Source organism: Scophthalmus maximus, chromosome 6 (assembly GCF_022379125.1).
Source record: "Scophthalmus maximus strain ysfricsl-2021 chromosome 6, ASM2237912v1, whole genome shotgun sequence".
NCBI lineage: Eukaryota > Metazoa > Chordata > Actinopteri > Pleuronectiformes > Scophthalmidae > Scophthalmus > Scophthalmus maximus.
In genome coordinates, this window is record NC_061520.1 from 25,958,902 (window position 1) to 25,974,936 (window position 16,035).

General features: G+C 42.3%; 1 pseudogene across 1 annotated transcript; it reads right to left on the minus strand.

Annotated features, from left to right (window-relative positions):
• Positions 1 to 5,521: 5,521 nt before the first annotated feature.
• On the minus strand, positions 5,522 to 11,277 carry LOC118308970 (annotated as a pseudogene). Its single transcript, XR_007030836.1, has 6 exons — positions 11,080 to 11,277; positions 8,967 to 10,569; positions 8,005 to 8,178; positions 6,906 to 7,079; positions 6,235 to 6,408; positions 5,522 to 5,831 (listed from the first exon to the last, which is right to left on the minus strand). The product of XR_007030836.1 is annotated as an NLR family CARD domain-containing protein 3-like (transcript).
• Between the last annotated feature and the right edge of the window lie 4,758 nt (positions 11,278 to 16,035).

A 16,035-nucleotide genomic window follows, 5' to 3' on the forward strand; every position in this document is an offset into this window, starting at 1 on the left:
TGGTAATAACTGATCTTTCAACAGGCCACCAACGTGGACAGGATTTCTCCCGTTGCTGATGAGGGTCGGTGTGTTCGTGTGAGACTGCGAGCGAGCGAAAGAGAGAGAGAGAAAGAGAACGCTGCACACAGCTCTTACAATGAAGAGACAGTGAGAAACATTAGGTTACAGGCCTTTTAATCTTGTTTCAAAAGTGTAACATTGTCTCACTTTGTGACAGGAGAAGGATTTTTAACAAAAAACGGTAGTCTTATCTGTACCAGCACGGGAGGGCTTCACCAGAAGACAACCTGATGAAAATCCATGTGAGGTCTTGCACCAGCACAAACACTGTATGCGGACATATGTGTGTGATCTGCTGGTAGCGGCTGGGGAAACTTTCTCTGAGCAAGTCTCCAATCAAAGGGGATCGATTCCTCTGACCTTGTTCGGATCAAATTGGCGGGGTGGGGGGGTTGGATGGTCCTGCGCTGCTCCGCCTGAGCCTCCCGTTCACTGAACACCACGCAAACCACAGTAATGATGATGAGGAATCAATAAGTGATTATGAGGTTTTAAGCCATATAGCTAGGAGATGGAGAGGGAGCATTGCAGCGAGGACGGTGATGGAGCGAGACGTGATAACATAGGCAGGAGACACACACACACACACACACACACATACACATACACATAGCCATGGATGGAGGCAACCAACGGCAAGTCATGCATACATCCGTGCCAAACACACTCACACGTACACAAAGACAAAAAAACCTGCATATTCAAATGACTACTTCAATTTAATTCGACACACACACACACACACATTCAGATGACTTACTTGACACCGTAAGCCTCCGTGTTCAACTCCATTACTAATGACTTGGCCCAGCAGAAACTATTGCAACCAAATCCATCCCCTTTTTTTTCTTAAAGTACGTTTATTTATGTGACCTGAACTAATCTTTGCCAATTCTTTTTTTTTTTCACTTTTAATTATTGTGAAACCTATTAATACTCCATATTAATATGCAGAGAGCTTTTGGGATTGAGTATACATCACTGAAAGTAATTATGGAAGAGCATTTCTTTTTTTTCTTCTTCTTTTTTTCCTTTTGCTTAACAACTGGGATTTTTTTTCCCCCCCGCCGGCGCGGCGCGGTCGGAAGACAAACACTGCCCTCTTCAGTCTGCCGGCAGCAGCTCGGCGGCACTTGGCACGGTGCCCGCTGGCATTTTTTAACATCTCACAATGATCCATCTGTGGCCTCGTTCGTCACTTGGTCTCTCACGTTCCTTCATTTTGGTCCGTGATGCATTTAAATGTTTGTCCTTTCGGCACGAATGTCTCCCGTCCACGTCGGAGGTTGTCTTAAATGGCAGAAAATGTCCTGAATCTAGGAAGGTTTTTTTCCTGTTTGAGGGGAGAAATGTATATACATGCATGTGTGTGTGTGTGTGTGTGTGTGTGTGTGTGTGTATATTGTTTCTTTTATTGTTTTTTTGTGACATTAGTGAAACTTGTCAAACAGCGAGGAGAGCAAGATGAAGAGTCGTATTTCTGTTATGAAGGTCATGCATGGTCAATGTTTAGATTCTTATTTCCAGCCATTTGCCAGACTCCACTGACACAGGCCCGCACCACTTACTGTGGAAACGATGAAGGGCAGAGCCACTCGTCGACAAACTCTGAGGGTGCATGCGCCGTCGCACCGAAATTCTCCCACGCTCCTCTTTTTAGGAAAATGAAAAGAGCCACTTTGAGAATCGGTCCTTGAAATGAAGCATTTACCGAGTGCTTTTTTTTTTCAATAGCTCCACGTCTCCTTTCATTACCCCCATGACAGATTTACAAGATTACTAATTAGATTTGTTTTTCCCAAGTTATTAAAGAAGGCCAGTTTCGCCACACGATGAGATAATTTTGACAGCAAAAGGAATTTTGCTCATTAAAAGATGATATAAATTCTTTAATTTATAAAACGACAATATTCATCTTGAAGTTACGAAAGTATTTTTTTTACTATCTGAGTTATACAATATCCAGTGTTTGACGTCCCCCTGTGCAGTAAATGTCCATCATTCTTCTGTTTGACCATGATTTCTCTTCACTTATAATAAGTATTCATCAAAATCAACATTCATAAAAAAAACATAAATGGGAAATTTGACATCCTATTGGGCATTCTTGGCAGAAAAAGACAGTATGTAATTTATTATGAGAAGGACTTGACGTACGTGGTGTTTTGTTTATTTTAATATTTTTTTGTGGGGGGGGGGTGAAACAATTTATATAATCAATACTGATTATTGATTTCATGCTACTTTATGCTTCCACTCCACTACGTCAGAGGGAAATATTGTACTTTCAATCCTCTAAATCAACATTTCACAGCTCTTACAAGAAATATTGAGTGAGCAGATTGACACAACTCTTACGGTCTAAAGAGTTGATATGAAGCTAGCACTAGCGTGTCTTAGGCCCCACCTGGCCACCAGGGGGCCCCTATGCGCAATGTAATGATATGCACCATACAACCACAGTCAGTCCAGAGTTAATTCCGTTAAAGAAAACGTCGTTTGTCAACGACCTTTTTTCGATGACTAGCTAAAAATAGATCTTCGATAATAAAAATGTTGACAAAATGTATATTTTGTTTTCGTTGACGAGACGGGACGAAAATGTTGAGTGTGATAAGATAAACTTATATTTTCCCCGGCGTGCCAGTTGTGGCGAACCCGCGGCTCAAGGGCGGCATTCGGCTCTTTGGCTGCTCCTGTGTGGCTTGTGTGTGTCAGACATATTGAGTGACTTTATAGCAGGATTAGTAAGAAGATGTCTCCGACAGTGGAGAGCAGCCTCCCTGCTGATCTTATATAGAAAAAATATGTCAGAAAATTTGCTTCATTTGTTTGAAGAAGAAGACTAAGAAATTAATTCAGATATTTCACAAGTAAAAGTGTTCAGAGTTAAATGGTATTTTATGAATTTCAACACTTGATACAACCCGTCACCTTGATTTCAATTCCCGATACATGTATTAGCCTAATTCAATTCATTTCAAAGAGAGAAAACATTTTGACTAAAAGTTGACTAAAACTATGGAGGATAAACATATGGCTAAAATGTGGCTAAAACGAATAAACATTTTCGTCTAACGACTACGACTTAATCTAAAATAGCTGCCAAAATTAACACTGGGTCAGTCAGACAGACGATGGAAAGGCAGTAGTGTATAAAGTTAAGGATAAAGGCAATGTCACAAAAAAGAAGATAAAGGCACGGGAAGTGATAAAAAAAAACAGCAACAGCAATAAAGTTATGTTTGCATGACTAATTTCAATGTGTTATAATAACATCCACCAGCTAGATAGCCGTCAAACAAGCCTTCGATTCAGGCAAGGTATCTTAAGCTGACGTTAGCTAGCTATCTACCGTTTTAATCTAACCATTAGCTAAGAAAATATAACAGCAGTTAGATTCCCCCCGGTAAAAATCTAACTTCCTCTTGCTTTTTAAACGTCACACACAACTACGTGGATTTAAGTTGCGAATTAACACTGGACCACGATTGTGAGTTGGCTACTTTTAAGACAAAAAAACTGTAGAAGCATAAAGGCTGACATTGGTATAATATAAGCAACACAGTTACAACTAAGAGAGTTGATAATGGGTGTGTTAGATTTACAGAAGGTGTGCGAATGATCAAGCATTGACAATAGTATTTGTGGTGGTGGAGGGGGCCCCAAATCAAATTCTGCTTAGGGCCCCATATAGGCTAGGGCCAGCTCTGGGTGGATGGGAAGAGTGTCAGGGAAGATGGCGGCCTGGACGTTGTGCTCTCCTCTTCATCAGTACCATCAGTCCGATCTGTTGACAGAAGACGACAGACGTTATGAGTCGGTGGAGGAGCAGCTTACTCGGCTTCACATTAACGTGTTGGAGGGAAGACGCTGATGAGGATGGGAACTGACACCTGGTGCAAAACGAGTCCCCGGGGATAAATCAATATGGATCAATAAACTGTGATGTAACGGTTCTGTTGTCGGTACTGGGAAATTCCAGAAAACAGATTTCCTATTTATTATTTCCACATAAAAATTACATCAACAACTCAATTTGGGATTAAGCTTCTGACAAATCACAAGTCAGAAGCTTTAGTGGTAAAGAAGCTGAAGTCATGTTGGCTGAATATTTTTTATTGTTATCTTTTTTTTTTTCTGACTAATGTTTTTCACGTGGTTTTCCTTTGTGAAGATCATCTTGCTGAACAAAACGTGTAAGTGTCATAAACATATGTGTGTGTGTGTGTGTGTCAGTCAAAAGCCACGTGGAAAAATCCCACCGGTTTGTTGCCGAGGGAACCAGGGTAACACCTGACACCTGACATTCCTGAACTTGAGTCAGCTTCACCGAGGAAATGAGCCAGAAAGAACAGTGTAGTTTCACAGGAAACACTGGATCTTTGCTCTGCTACTGAGTGTGATCAGTACAGTACTGACGGAAGCTGCATGGACTGACTCCAGCTCTCCACTCACCTCGCTGGCCCCAGATTCAACCCTCGACTCTCTGGACAAGATCCTGCAGCTTCTTCATGTCTGAATCCCGCAGCTTGTTGTCCCTCAGGTCCAGTTCTGTCAGGGGGGAGGCGCTGGACTTCAGAGCTGAGGCCAGAGTAGAACAGCTGATCTCTGACAAACTGCAGCTCCTCAACCTGGATGAAGAATAAAACACGTGACTTTGGTAGAACATTTCCTGCTGGAAATCATTCAGCGACGTCATCATCATCACACAGACAACATCTTGGAACGCTGTTCTAAATGATCAAAAGGACGCCGGCGGTCCAGTCTATGAAGCGACCGACCCTCACGTCCAGTCTGTGGCCACTGACGTTTAAAGACACCAGCGCACCTGAGTTACTAATAACAGTGGTGTAACATAGGAGTATGTGTTTTTTTGCTGTGTGTGTGTGTGTGTGTGTGTCTCCTCCCTCCCCCTCTTCCTAATTTCTCCAGGCTGCTGCCACTGTGGCTGACTGGGCACACCTGAGCTTAACAGCTCCAGGATAAAGGATCTGCAGGAAACCCTGGGTGCTCTCTCTCTTGTCTCGGTCTGCGTGGTGTGCTGGCAGGCCCCGGACTGGTGTTTATTGTGACCTATGTGACCGGATCGGCCCTCTGCCTTTGTGTGGCAAGCCCGCTCGCCCTTAGTTAATGTCTTTTGGCAGAACTGTCATCTGCATTATTGTTTTGCAATACTGCGCCTACTCAGCTGACGTCCTCTGACTCGCTACATGTTCATATTGAACCAAAGTATTTTTACGCTCCTTCACATTCACTCATTCCTTTTTGGGCAACGTCACAATATCAACACTGACTGCCACATATGGATTTCTGTTTATTATTCAATGATGTTGGGGCTGCAACGGTTATTACAACACCACACTTTGTATATACTCGCCTATGCGCATTATATATTTATTGTATTTGTCCCGCCACAGTTTGTTGATGATATTAATTATTTACACATCATATGAGGTCACTCACTCAGTTTGCTGTTGCTTCTCTCTCTGTCTCTGTCTCCTTTGTGTTTCACTCGCTCTTGGTCACTCATGTGTTCTGCACTTTGAGTCCAGCGTTCTGTGACTCTTAACAGTAACAGACAGTGAACTGACCTCAGAGTCTCCAGTCGACAGTGTGGACTCTCCAGAAAACCACACAGCTCCTTCACTCCTGAATCCTGCAGCTTGTTCTCCCTCAGGTTCAGTCGTCTCAGGTGGGAGGGGTTGCGTTTCAGAGCCGAGGCCAGAGAAGAACAGCTGATCTCTGACAAGCTGCAGCTCCACAACCTGGATAAAGAATACAACTTCACTAGAACATTACCTGCTGGAAATCATTCAGTGTCTGATCATCTGTTGATGAAGGGTTTACAATGTGGAGAATCATATGATGAATAATTAATAAAACTGACTTCATGTGAAATATCAGAAAAAATAACTTTTCTCTCTTGTGCATCTCTGTGGTTTTGTCCTCACTCATGTTTCTATCAGCAGCCTTGTATGTGTGAACACAGACGACTTCTTCCATCAATGTTCTAAATAATCAAAAGGAAATAATCTGTCCAGTCTGTGAAAGTGCTGAGTTGAGTTTATGAACTAGTTGAACACATTTGGTCAGATGACGCTGACGTTTAAAGACACCAGCACACCTGAGTTAGTAATAACAATGTACAGTGTAAACATGGTGTCTGACCTCAGAGTCTCCAGTCTACAGTGTGGACTCTCCAGAAAACCACACAGCTCCTTCACTCCTGAATCCTGCAGCTCGTTGTGGCTCAGCTCCAGTTCTGTCAGGTGGGAGGGGTTGGACTTCAGAGCTGAGGCCAGAGAAGAACAGCTGATCTCTGACAACCAGCAGCATCTCAACCTGGACAAAGAATAAAACATGTAGATGTAGGTGAGGTTCATCCTGGACTGGTTGCCAGGGCCGACACAAAGACCGGTTCAGACCTGGTGTGAACATCCCGATCACAAGTGGAGGTGGTCTGGTACACTTGTTAACAGCCTTTATCTGTGAGTGTGAAGGTGAATGTGTACTGGGCCACATTGAAGCTCCACCTACTCAGCTGACGTCCTCTGACTCGCTACATGTTCAGAATGAACCAAAGTAGTGTTACACTCCTTCACATTCACCACACTTTGTATATACTCGCCTATGTGAATTATATATTAACTGTATTTGTCCTGCCAGTTTGATGATGTTACTTATTCTTTACGCAACATATGAGGTCACTCACTCAGTGTGTTGTGCTGTTGCTTCTCTCTCTGTCTCCTCAATGTTTCACTCTCTCTCGGTCACTCATGTGTTCTGCACTTTGAGTCCAACGTTCTGTGATTCTTAACAGTAACAGACAGTGAACTGACCTCAGAGTCTCCAGTCGACAGTGTGGACTCTCCAGAAAACCACACAGCTCCTTCACTCCTGAATCCTGCAGCATGTTCTCACTCAGCTCCAGTTCTGTCAGGTGGGAGGGGTTGGACTTCAGAGCGGAGGCCAGAGAAGAACAGCTGATCTCTGACAAGCTGCAGTAACTCAACCTGGACAAAGAATAAAACATGAGACTTTAGGAAAAAAAAGTTTCTGCTTGAAACCATTCAGTGTTTCATCGTCTGTTCAGTGCTGAAGACAGTTAAGAACATGGAGGTTTAGAAATCGGAAACTCCAAACACCTTAAATACTATTGACTCGAGTATTTCAGTCGGTGTCAGATGCACTTTCATCCTCAAATTTAAAGATACTGAATACAATCATTGATAATCCTAATCAATGAGTCTTTGTCCGTCTGTTTTAGTGGATCATCATAATGTCAACACAACATTCATACACCTATTCATGTCAACACAGACTCATGACCTGCTGCTGATCTCCATCCAAACTGTAACTAGAAGAGAAATAACAAATCAGAGATGTTCAACTAAAGACCTCTGTTCATTCTCTCATGTGTCACACAACCTTCTTCTCCCTGTAGGTCCGTGGGATTAAAACATGTCAGGTCCTGATGGTCAAGTCTATTCAATCTGGTTCCTCAGCCAACAAATCCTTGATTGTGTCTTTCATTCACTTTCTGTGTTTAGTTGATCTGAGCCACTGTCAGGCTCGTCTGCTGATTGGTCCCTACATCACAAGTACAATGACCATGTGCATCGATGAGAAGAACAACAGTTTCAATGATCGGTTTTCCAGAAAACCTCAACTGGACCCTTTGAACACTTTGTCTTTTCACAGAACTGTCAGATTCATCGTTTCTGTGACACGAGCTCTGTACAATATTTGTTTGTTGAAGAGAGACGCAGCGTTTGTCCTGTTCAGATTTGAAGCATCACGATAAACATGAGAAATATCTCAATGTCTCCACTGCTCTAGATCACAAACACTACGACTGGTCTCAGCAGAACTGAAACTTCTAAGATTCGACATGTATGTGTCCAAAACAAACACAACAGATCCAGTCAGTGAGCTGACCTCAGAGTCTCCAGTCTACAATGTGGACTCTCCAGTCCAGCAGACAGAACCTTCACTCCTGAGTCCAGCAAGGGGTTTCCACTCAAGTCCAGTTCTCTCAGGTGGGAGGGGTTGGACTTCAGAGATGAGGCCACAACTTCACAGTGAGTCTCTGAGAGTCCACAGCGAATAAATCTGTGAAGAGAGAAAATATAAAACCAGGAAGATAAGATAAAAATACACTTGATGCATATGATGAGAAAACATGTCATAATATATTCACCATCTGCTCTACACATCCAAGGTTCATCTGATCCAATCTCTTTGTGTTGGACATGAAACAATAATTCTCATCACTCTCTCTCATACTCGCAGACTTTTAATGTGAATCTGTGTTTTACTTGAATCTGAGATGAATTAATGAGAAGCAGGACGTTGACCTGTGTGATCTCATATATCCACACCACTGATATATGAGGACACGTCTTTACTTTTCAAACTCGTCGTCTCGACTCCCAACTGACGCTGACTCAGGTGACATCACTTGAGGAACTCCTCAGCTTCCTCTGGAGAGACTAAAGGTTTGATTTTGCAGTTTTCATTTCTCACCAACAGCTGGAAACACACTGAGGTGTAAGAGCAGAAATAACTTCCCACCGAGTGAACTAAACAACTGATCTATACTGATTGATCATGTTCACGATCACGTCTGGACCAATGACTGTGTATAAAGATGGACTACATGACAGCTCCCAAAAGTGAGGCCAAAAGATCTGGGTCGCCCCCTGGTGGCTGGCTGCAGTACAGGTCATAAACCAGTATGTGTAGTCACGGCTCCAATCCCCAATCACTACTGCGCAGACTCTGTCTCCAATTGATGTCACCAGCATAAGATGGCGGCGCCCGAATCTCAGCTATTGTGGGTTTATTTCAGTGCAGTGGGAGGAAGTGGGGCCCGTCGTCCATCATTGGTCTGGACTCACCGAGCCTTTCTGCAGTTCCTCACAGCTGGGATCAGTCTCTGTCGTCCCCCATCTGATGTGTTGTACTTGTCCAGGTCCAACTCATCCAGAACCTCCTCTGACATCTGCAGCATGTAGGCAAGAGCAGAGCAGTGGATCTCAGAGAGTTTCTTCTCTGATCTGTTCTCTGACTTCAGGAACTCTTGGATCTCCTGATGTACTGAGAGGTCGTTCATCTCCATCAGACAGTGGAAGATGTTGATGCTTCTGGCAGGAGAGATTTCATAACTGTTCATCTTCTTCAGGTTGTTGATAACTCTCTGGATGATCATTTGTTTGTTCCCTGTCCAACCAAGCAAGCCTCTTAAGAGTCTCTGGTTGGACTCCAGACAGAGGCCATGAAGGAAGCGAACAAACAGATCCAGGTGGCCATTTTGACTTTCAAGGGATTTCTCCATCGCTGTCTTCAGGAAGTTTTCCAGAAAAGAGTCACGTTGTCAGTTGTTCCAATTTTTTCCCAGAAAGTCGTCCAATTCTTTTGTGTTTCTGTGGGTGTAACAGTGGAACATGTAGACTGCAGCCAGAAACTCCTGAACGCTTAGATGAACAAAGCAGTAGACGGTTTTCTTTAAGATCACAATCTCTCCTCTGAAGATCTCTGTACAAACTCCTGAGTACACCGAGGCCTCTGTGACGTCAAGACCACAGCGCTCCAGGTCTTCTTGGTAGAACATGATGTTTCCTGTCTGCAGATGTTCAAACGCCAGCCTCCCCAGCTTCAGGAGAACTTTCCTGTCAGCCTCCATCAGCTCCTGTGGACTCGTCTCACGTCCTTCATGATATTTGTTTTTCTTCCTCTTTGTCTGAACCAGCAGGAAGCGTGAGTCCATGTCGGTCAGGGTCTCGGGCAGCTCTTCTCTCTGGTCTGTGGTCAACATGTGGTCCAGAACTGTAGCACTGATCCAGCAGAAGACTGGGATTTGACACATGATGTGGAGGCTCCTGGACGTCTTCACGTGTGAGATGATTCTGCTGGACAGCTGTTCATCACTGAACCTTCTACTGAAGTACTCCTCCTTCTGGGCGTCGGTGAAGCCTCGTACCTCTGTCACCCTGTCAACACAGGTAGAAGGGATCTGATTGTCCGCCGCAGGTCGGGAGGTTATCCAGACGAGAGCGAAGGGAAGCAGATTCCCCTGGATGAGGTTCGTCAGCAGCACGTTGACTGATGACCTCTGTGTGACATCAGACACAACCTCCCTGTGGTTGAAATCCAGAGAAGCTCTGCTTTCATCCAGGCCGTCAAAGATGAACAACAGTCTACAGACAGCGAGCTTCTCCTCTGTGACCTTCCGTAATGTTGGATGGAAAACACGGAGCAGCGTGAGAAGACTGTGCTGCTGGTCTCTGATCAGGTTCAACTCCCTGAACGAAAGCAGAACCAGCAGACTGACGTCTTGGTTTTCCAAACCCTCGGCCCAGTCCAGAGTGAACTTCTGCACCGAGAAGGTTTTTCCAACGCCAGCGACGCCGTTCGTCAGGACGACTCTGATGCGTCTCTGCTGGTCGGGCCGTCTTTAAAGATGTCGTGGCACTTGATGGGAGTTTCATGGACGGAATTCTTCTTGTTTTAATGAGCTACACCCAACTATAAACAGAGAAATCCTTGTTTTTGTTTTTTATTTCTGGGATTTCTAGACAACTGCTCATACAATCGACTTTAAACTTGGTGGATGTTTTGCTGAGGACCTGAGGAAGTGCATTCCTGACTGTGAAGGTATTTTCGATGAACAGATGAAGAAAATCAAAAATACAAACTATATAAATCATCTATATAAACCTTACACAACCATGTAACTGGAAGTTGGATGAAAATCCAGCAATCACAAATGAACTTTGTTGACTGTGAAGTTGTTTGAATGATGCTTTCAAGAAAACCTGCCAGCTGGATTAAAGCTGAACAATCAGCCTTGGCTGACATTTTGAAGTGGATCTTTATTAAAAAATCAAGACAAGCAAAGGTTTATCATCTTGGGTTTTTTTTATCATCATATTAAAAATCAGTGCTGTATGATTTAACAAATGAAACCATCAGACAGAAGTTCAGTCTCACTCTGCACACAGCTGCTCTGACCTGCTGTCTGAGCTCCAGGTCCTGTTCTGGATCTTTTTCCACACTGGGGACAGGAGGACTCTCCTGGTGACCCCGACTGGTCCCAGTATGAGGTGATGCAGCGTCTGCAGAGCCAGTGTCCGCAGCCGGTGGAGACTGGATCCTTCTGGACGTCCTGACAAGAAGCACAGCAGGACGGCAGCTTCTCCTCAGAAACATGACTCCTCTTCTCTCTGTGGACATGAAGACTTTTCTTTATGGCACATTACATTAGTGATGGCAAACCCACAGCTCACTAGTCGAATGCAAACATCATCACATACAATCTTTTTCACTTTACATGCAGTTATACATTTGCAAGTTGTGGTGTAAACATTTCCATTGACTTTTCCCATTTTTGTACCTTTGAATATGAAAATAAATTTTAGCAGTGCTGCCTCTCTTCAATGTTACTGCACAAAACCTCTGAGCAGCTTCAATAAAGAACAAACACAATGTGACTGTGACTTCTCCTGAGTTAAGATCCATCTTTGGCAGCAACTAATAAGCGTGACATCCATTTTAACACTGAATCATGTTCAGATCAGTTCACAGTAGAAACAGTCTCTTACGCAGTGTGTGGGGGTCCAGGTTCACGACTGAAGTCTGGAGGAGGATCTTTGGACCAGTCACTCTTCATCGACACACAGCTGAACACTGGAGACTGTGATCTTTGTCTGGAGACAAATCAAATATGTTAATCACATCAGTATAACTTGAAATGAGCACCTTCCCTTTCTGAACATTTCCTCTATGACTGAGTTTCTACATCTACATGTTGGAGGTTGATTGACTGAACCAGACAGATAGTGAGGTGTGGACACAGTCTCTTACCCAGTGTGTGGGGGTCCAGGTTCAGTACTGAAGTCTGGAGGAGGATCTTTGGACCAGTCACTCTGGCTAAAAATATCAACATGGTTTTTCTAATGAGTCATGAGCACTCTAACTGGTTCCATGAGTTACACCTGTCCATAATTTTTGAAATACTTTTTAGGTGTTCATTTCTAATGCTCTTTCTTAACTGACGTCTCAAATGTATAAGTGCACCAATGGGATTGCTACTTTGTTTTTATTGTATTCTGTGTAATGACAATAAAAAGAAAATTCTAACTGCATATGTATGAAACGTACGCACTGGGTTACATAACGAAAGGATGTCTGGATGAATTCATTATCAAGCAGTCGTATTTCAACGTCCTGAGTCTAAAAGGACTGGGGTCAGCTCATGAGACACCCACCATGTGTCAGTTTGTAACAGCAGAATTCAAATCCCGGATTAGTAAAACCCACAAATGCAGTAGTCATTGATTGTAGCAGCAGCCACATACAGTGTACTGAATATCTCCTACTGTACATTCTACACAGCCAGGGCTCGTATTCTGACACTGACATTTCATTAACACAGGATTTTAGATGTAGACTTTTCACAAAGATTACATAGAGCTTTCAACGTGTCATGTAGTATTTTCATATTGTTGTATCACTACTTTTAAACTTTTGAATACTGACTATGTCCGCAAGATACTGTACATGACTTGTCAGGCTCGTTCTGCCGTTGACTCCATTTAAAGCTACACCGGTTTTGGCCATTTGCAAATTCACTTTTAACTGAGTTCTTTTTTTTATTGTTTTTTTATGAATTCATTTTTCTTCTAACAACTGATTTGAGGAACAGGATGAGCCGAGGACAGGCCGAGGTCCCTGAAGTTTGCTGATATCGCTGACAAGCCTGCTGCTGCTGCTAATCGCTGCTGCGGGAGGAAGGACTGTTGGAGGGTATAAGGAGCATGTGTCTGCTGCTCTCTCTCACACACACACACACACACACACACACACACACACACACACACACACGAGTAGCCACTAGGCTGCACTACTGTGTAGTCTATCTCTTGGGGGTGAACTCTCAGCTTTAGTGTGTGGTTACCTCAAGGTACACGAATGGAAAAGTATTTCTTCACCTTTTTCTATTTCTCGAACTATACCTTATCATACCAATTACAATTTAGACAGAATTACAAAACACGCTCAACTTGGCCTTTCACAGTTTAAACGTCTGTGACCAGTCTCCTGGTCAGATTACTTTGAAATGTAATCAGTTACTGAATACAAATCACATAGTGATTTTTGTAATCAGTAACGTAATCCATTGGATTACAAAAATAATCTAATCTAATCTAACTACTTACTATTGGATTACTTCAAAGTCAAACATTGAAAATATTTTACCATATAAGAGAAATTTTGAGTTCCACAATTGAGTCTTTGAACTTGTTAAATACCATTTTCAACGCAAATAAAATTTATTTTGCATATTCAAAATTTAATATCATTCTCTATAAATCATAGAAAAATAAAATAAAACAAAACTGGCAACCTAAGAGTGTATATTGGTGAGTAATGTGTACAGTAATATGTCTTTTTTTTACAGTTGTGGTTTAAAAATTGTATATAATATTATAATGTTTACAAACATCATCAAAATGAAATCAAATAATCATTGAGACCTTGACTACGTTACTATAATCTAATTATAGATTTTTTCAAATGTAATCTAGTCTGATTATAGTTACCTTTTTCTGTAATCTGATTACTTAATCATGCAGCAGGGAGCTGAAACCAGCTGACCTCAGTCGGAGGATGTGTCTTACATGGAGCATCTGCCTGGTTCACTGTATATTGAATATATATATATATATATATATATATATATGAATGTGCAGTAATATACACAACTTGTATATTTTCTTGTGTTTCCTTCTCAAAGCTGATATGTTGTCCATGGTGCTCTCCATCGGCTGTGGATCAGGAGGTACAGATGGTCGTCCACTAACCGGAAGACCGGTGGTTCGATCCCCGCTTTTCCCTGGTCCACTTTGGCGAGACACATAACCCTAAATTGCCTCTGACGGCTCTCCCGGCAGAGTATTTACGTGTATGAATGTGACAGGAAAGTGTGGTGAATATTTAATATTGAATTATTGTGTCAATAAGGTGAATGTGACTTGTACTGTAAAAGCGATTTAAGTGATCGATAAGAGAAGAAAGGTGCTTTGTAAATAAAGTCCATTAACCATTTACAGTGAGGGACTTTTGTCAGCGGACGATTTTTTTTCTTCAAAAAATGCTAAATTCCATAAACTGTGTTAGTGCAGTTCTGCATGTATATTGTCTGAGCGGTGTTGCCGTATCTCTATACCTCCCGCATGCGCTACTCAGACTGGGCAGCTGGTCGGTAGAGACAGGTAGCTAGCTAGAGAGACAACGTCATCAGCAGGAAGTTGTAGGTCAACTACGCGATCATAAGTTAAGTAACGGTTACAGCAGCCGTTGGAGACGACGCTTCCCCACCAAGTCATCCGTGGCCGTAACTTAGTTCTCTGTTTGAGATTTCTCAGTATTATTCTTACGGCTTTAAATGTTTGCTGTGATTCTGAATTCTTGTAGTTGGTACAAGATTTCGAAATCCATCCTGAAAAAGCATGTAGATGTATGTACAGTACAGTATACAATGTGTTGACCTTTGAATACTCCTGTACTTTAACTCAGTTCATAATTTGACTCAGCAACTTTACTCCAACTTTTATTGGAGTAACATTTGACCAGGGGTATCTTTACTTTTACTCAAGTAATGGACTTGTGTACTTTGTCCACCACTGACCATTTACCGTCCTTGTCATGTCTGAGGTGTACAACACTGCTTCCTCACGCTGCTGCAGGTCTCTGGCGCCCTCTGTCTGTGCGGAGGTTGCCACTGCCGCTCGTTGCTCTCAGTAACGGCTTAAATCTTCTTCAGCCAGAAGCAGATTGTTTGATCTGTGTGTTTTTTGAGTGGATGACTTCTTCAAATTCATATCACTCATATCACACACTATCACAGTTTTTCTTGTCATTTAGCAGTTATTTATAATATAAAAATGATAATAATTGCTCATAGTTTGTCAGAATATGACCAATTCTTGTCCAACCAAGATCTTAAGTTTTTTTAATCAAGTGCATCTTATCGGCATATTATTTGTTTGTTAGTATTTTTACTATCATAAACCTATTTATGTGTCATCTTAAATCTAACTTGAATGTGTAATTAAATAACTTACAAAGACTAGACTGTGAGTACTTCTCTTGGCCTCAAATGTTGGAGTTGGACATGTAAATCAATTGAACTTATGGTTGCACAAACTTGCCTGATTAAAAAATAAAAAATAAAAAAGTTACTTAATCACCAATATTGTGTTGTTAATTCCGCATAAGGTTTTACTTTCCCCAATATTCTGAGGTGCTTCGCACAATGTAAAAATTACTAGAGCTGTGGTATGTCTCCTCTTCAATGTCTATTGATAATAATAGGAAAAGGATGATGTTGATCTTCATAATTATTTCCATTGTTTATATTTTCATCTTATTCCATTTAATTTTTCAGAAAGCACATGGAAACTAATGCGGAGAAAGTCTTACCATCCCCAGTATAGTTGGAGCCTGTGTGTGTGTGTGTGTGTGTACAAAATAACTCACACATGGAAAGATTTTCCCCAAACTTGGTCGGAATATTACTTGGGAGAGTATCTCTACATCATTAACTTTTTAGGCTGATCAGTCAAAGGTCAAGGTCAAGGTGAACAACGACATGGTCCAAAATCCAATTTTCTAAGACATCTCTGCAAATAAGAGAGACAATGTGAAGCTCTAATTGATTGGAAAATTACTCTATTCAAGTGACATCATGAAGAAGTCAGAAATTGACATCATTCGCGCGTCGCCCGACTCATAGATGGGAAATTTCGCGTCTAGTCGTGTCTTTGCATTGACTTTGTATGCTTTCATTTGCGTCGCAGCCAGCGTGAAGGCACCATTACTGTGCCGTCTCCTGTGATCGTATTTAATTTGGGCTCCACTGGCCGATGGTCGGAACTGAGTTCTGCTCGCTGGCTGAGCTCAGTG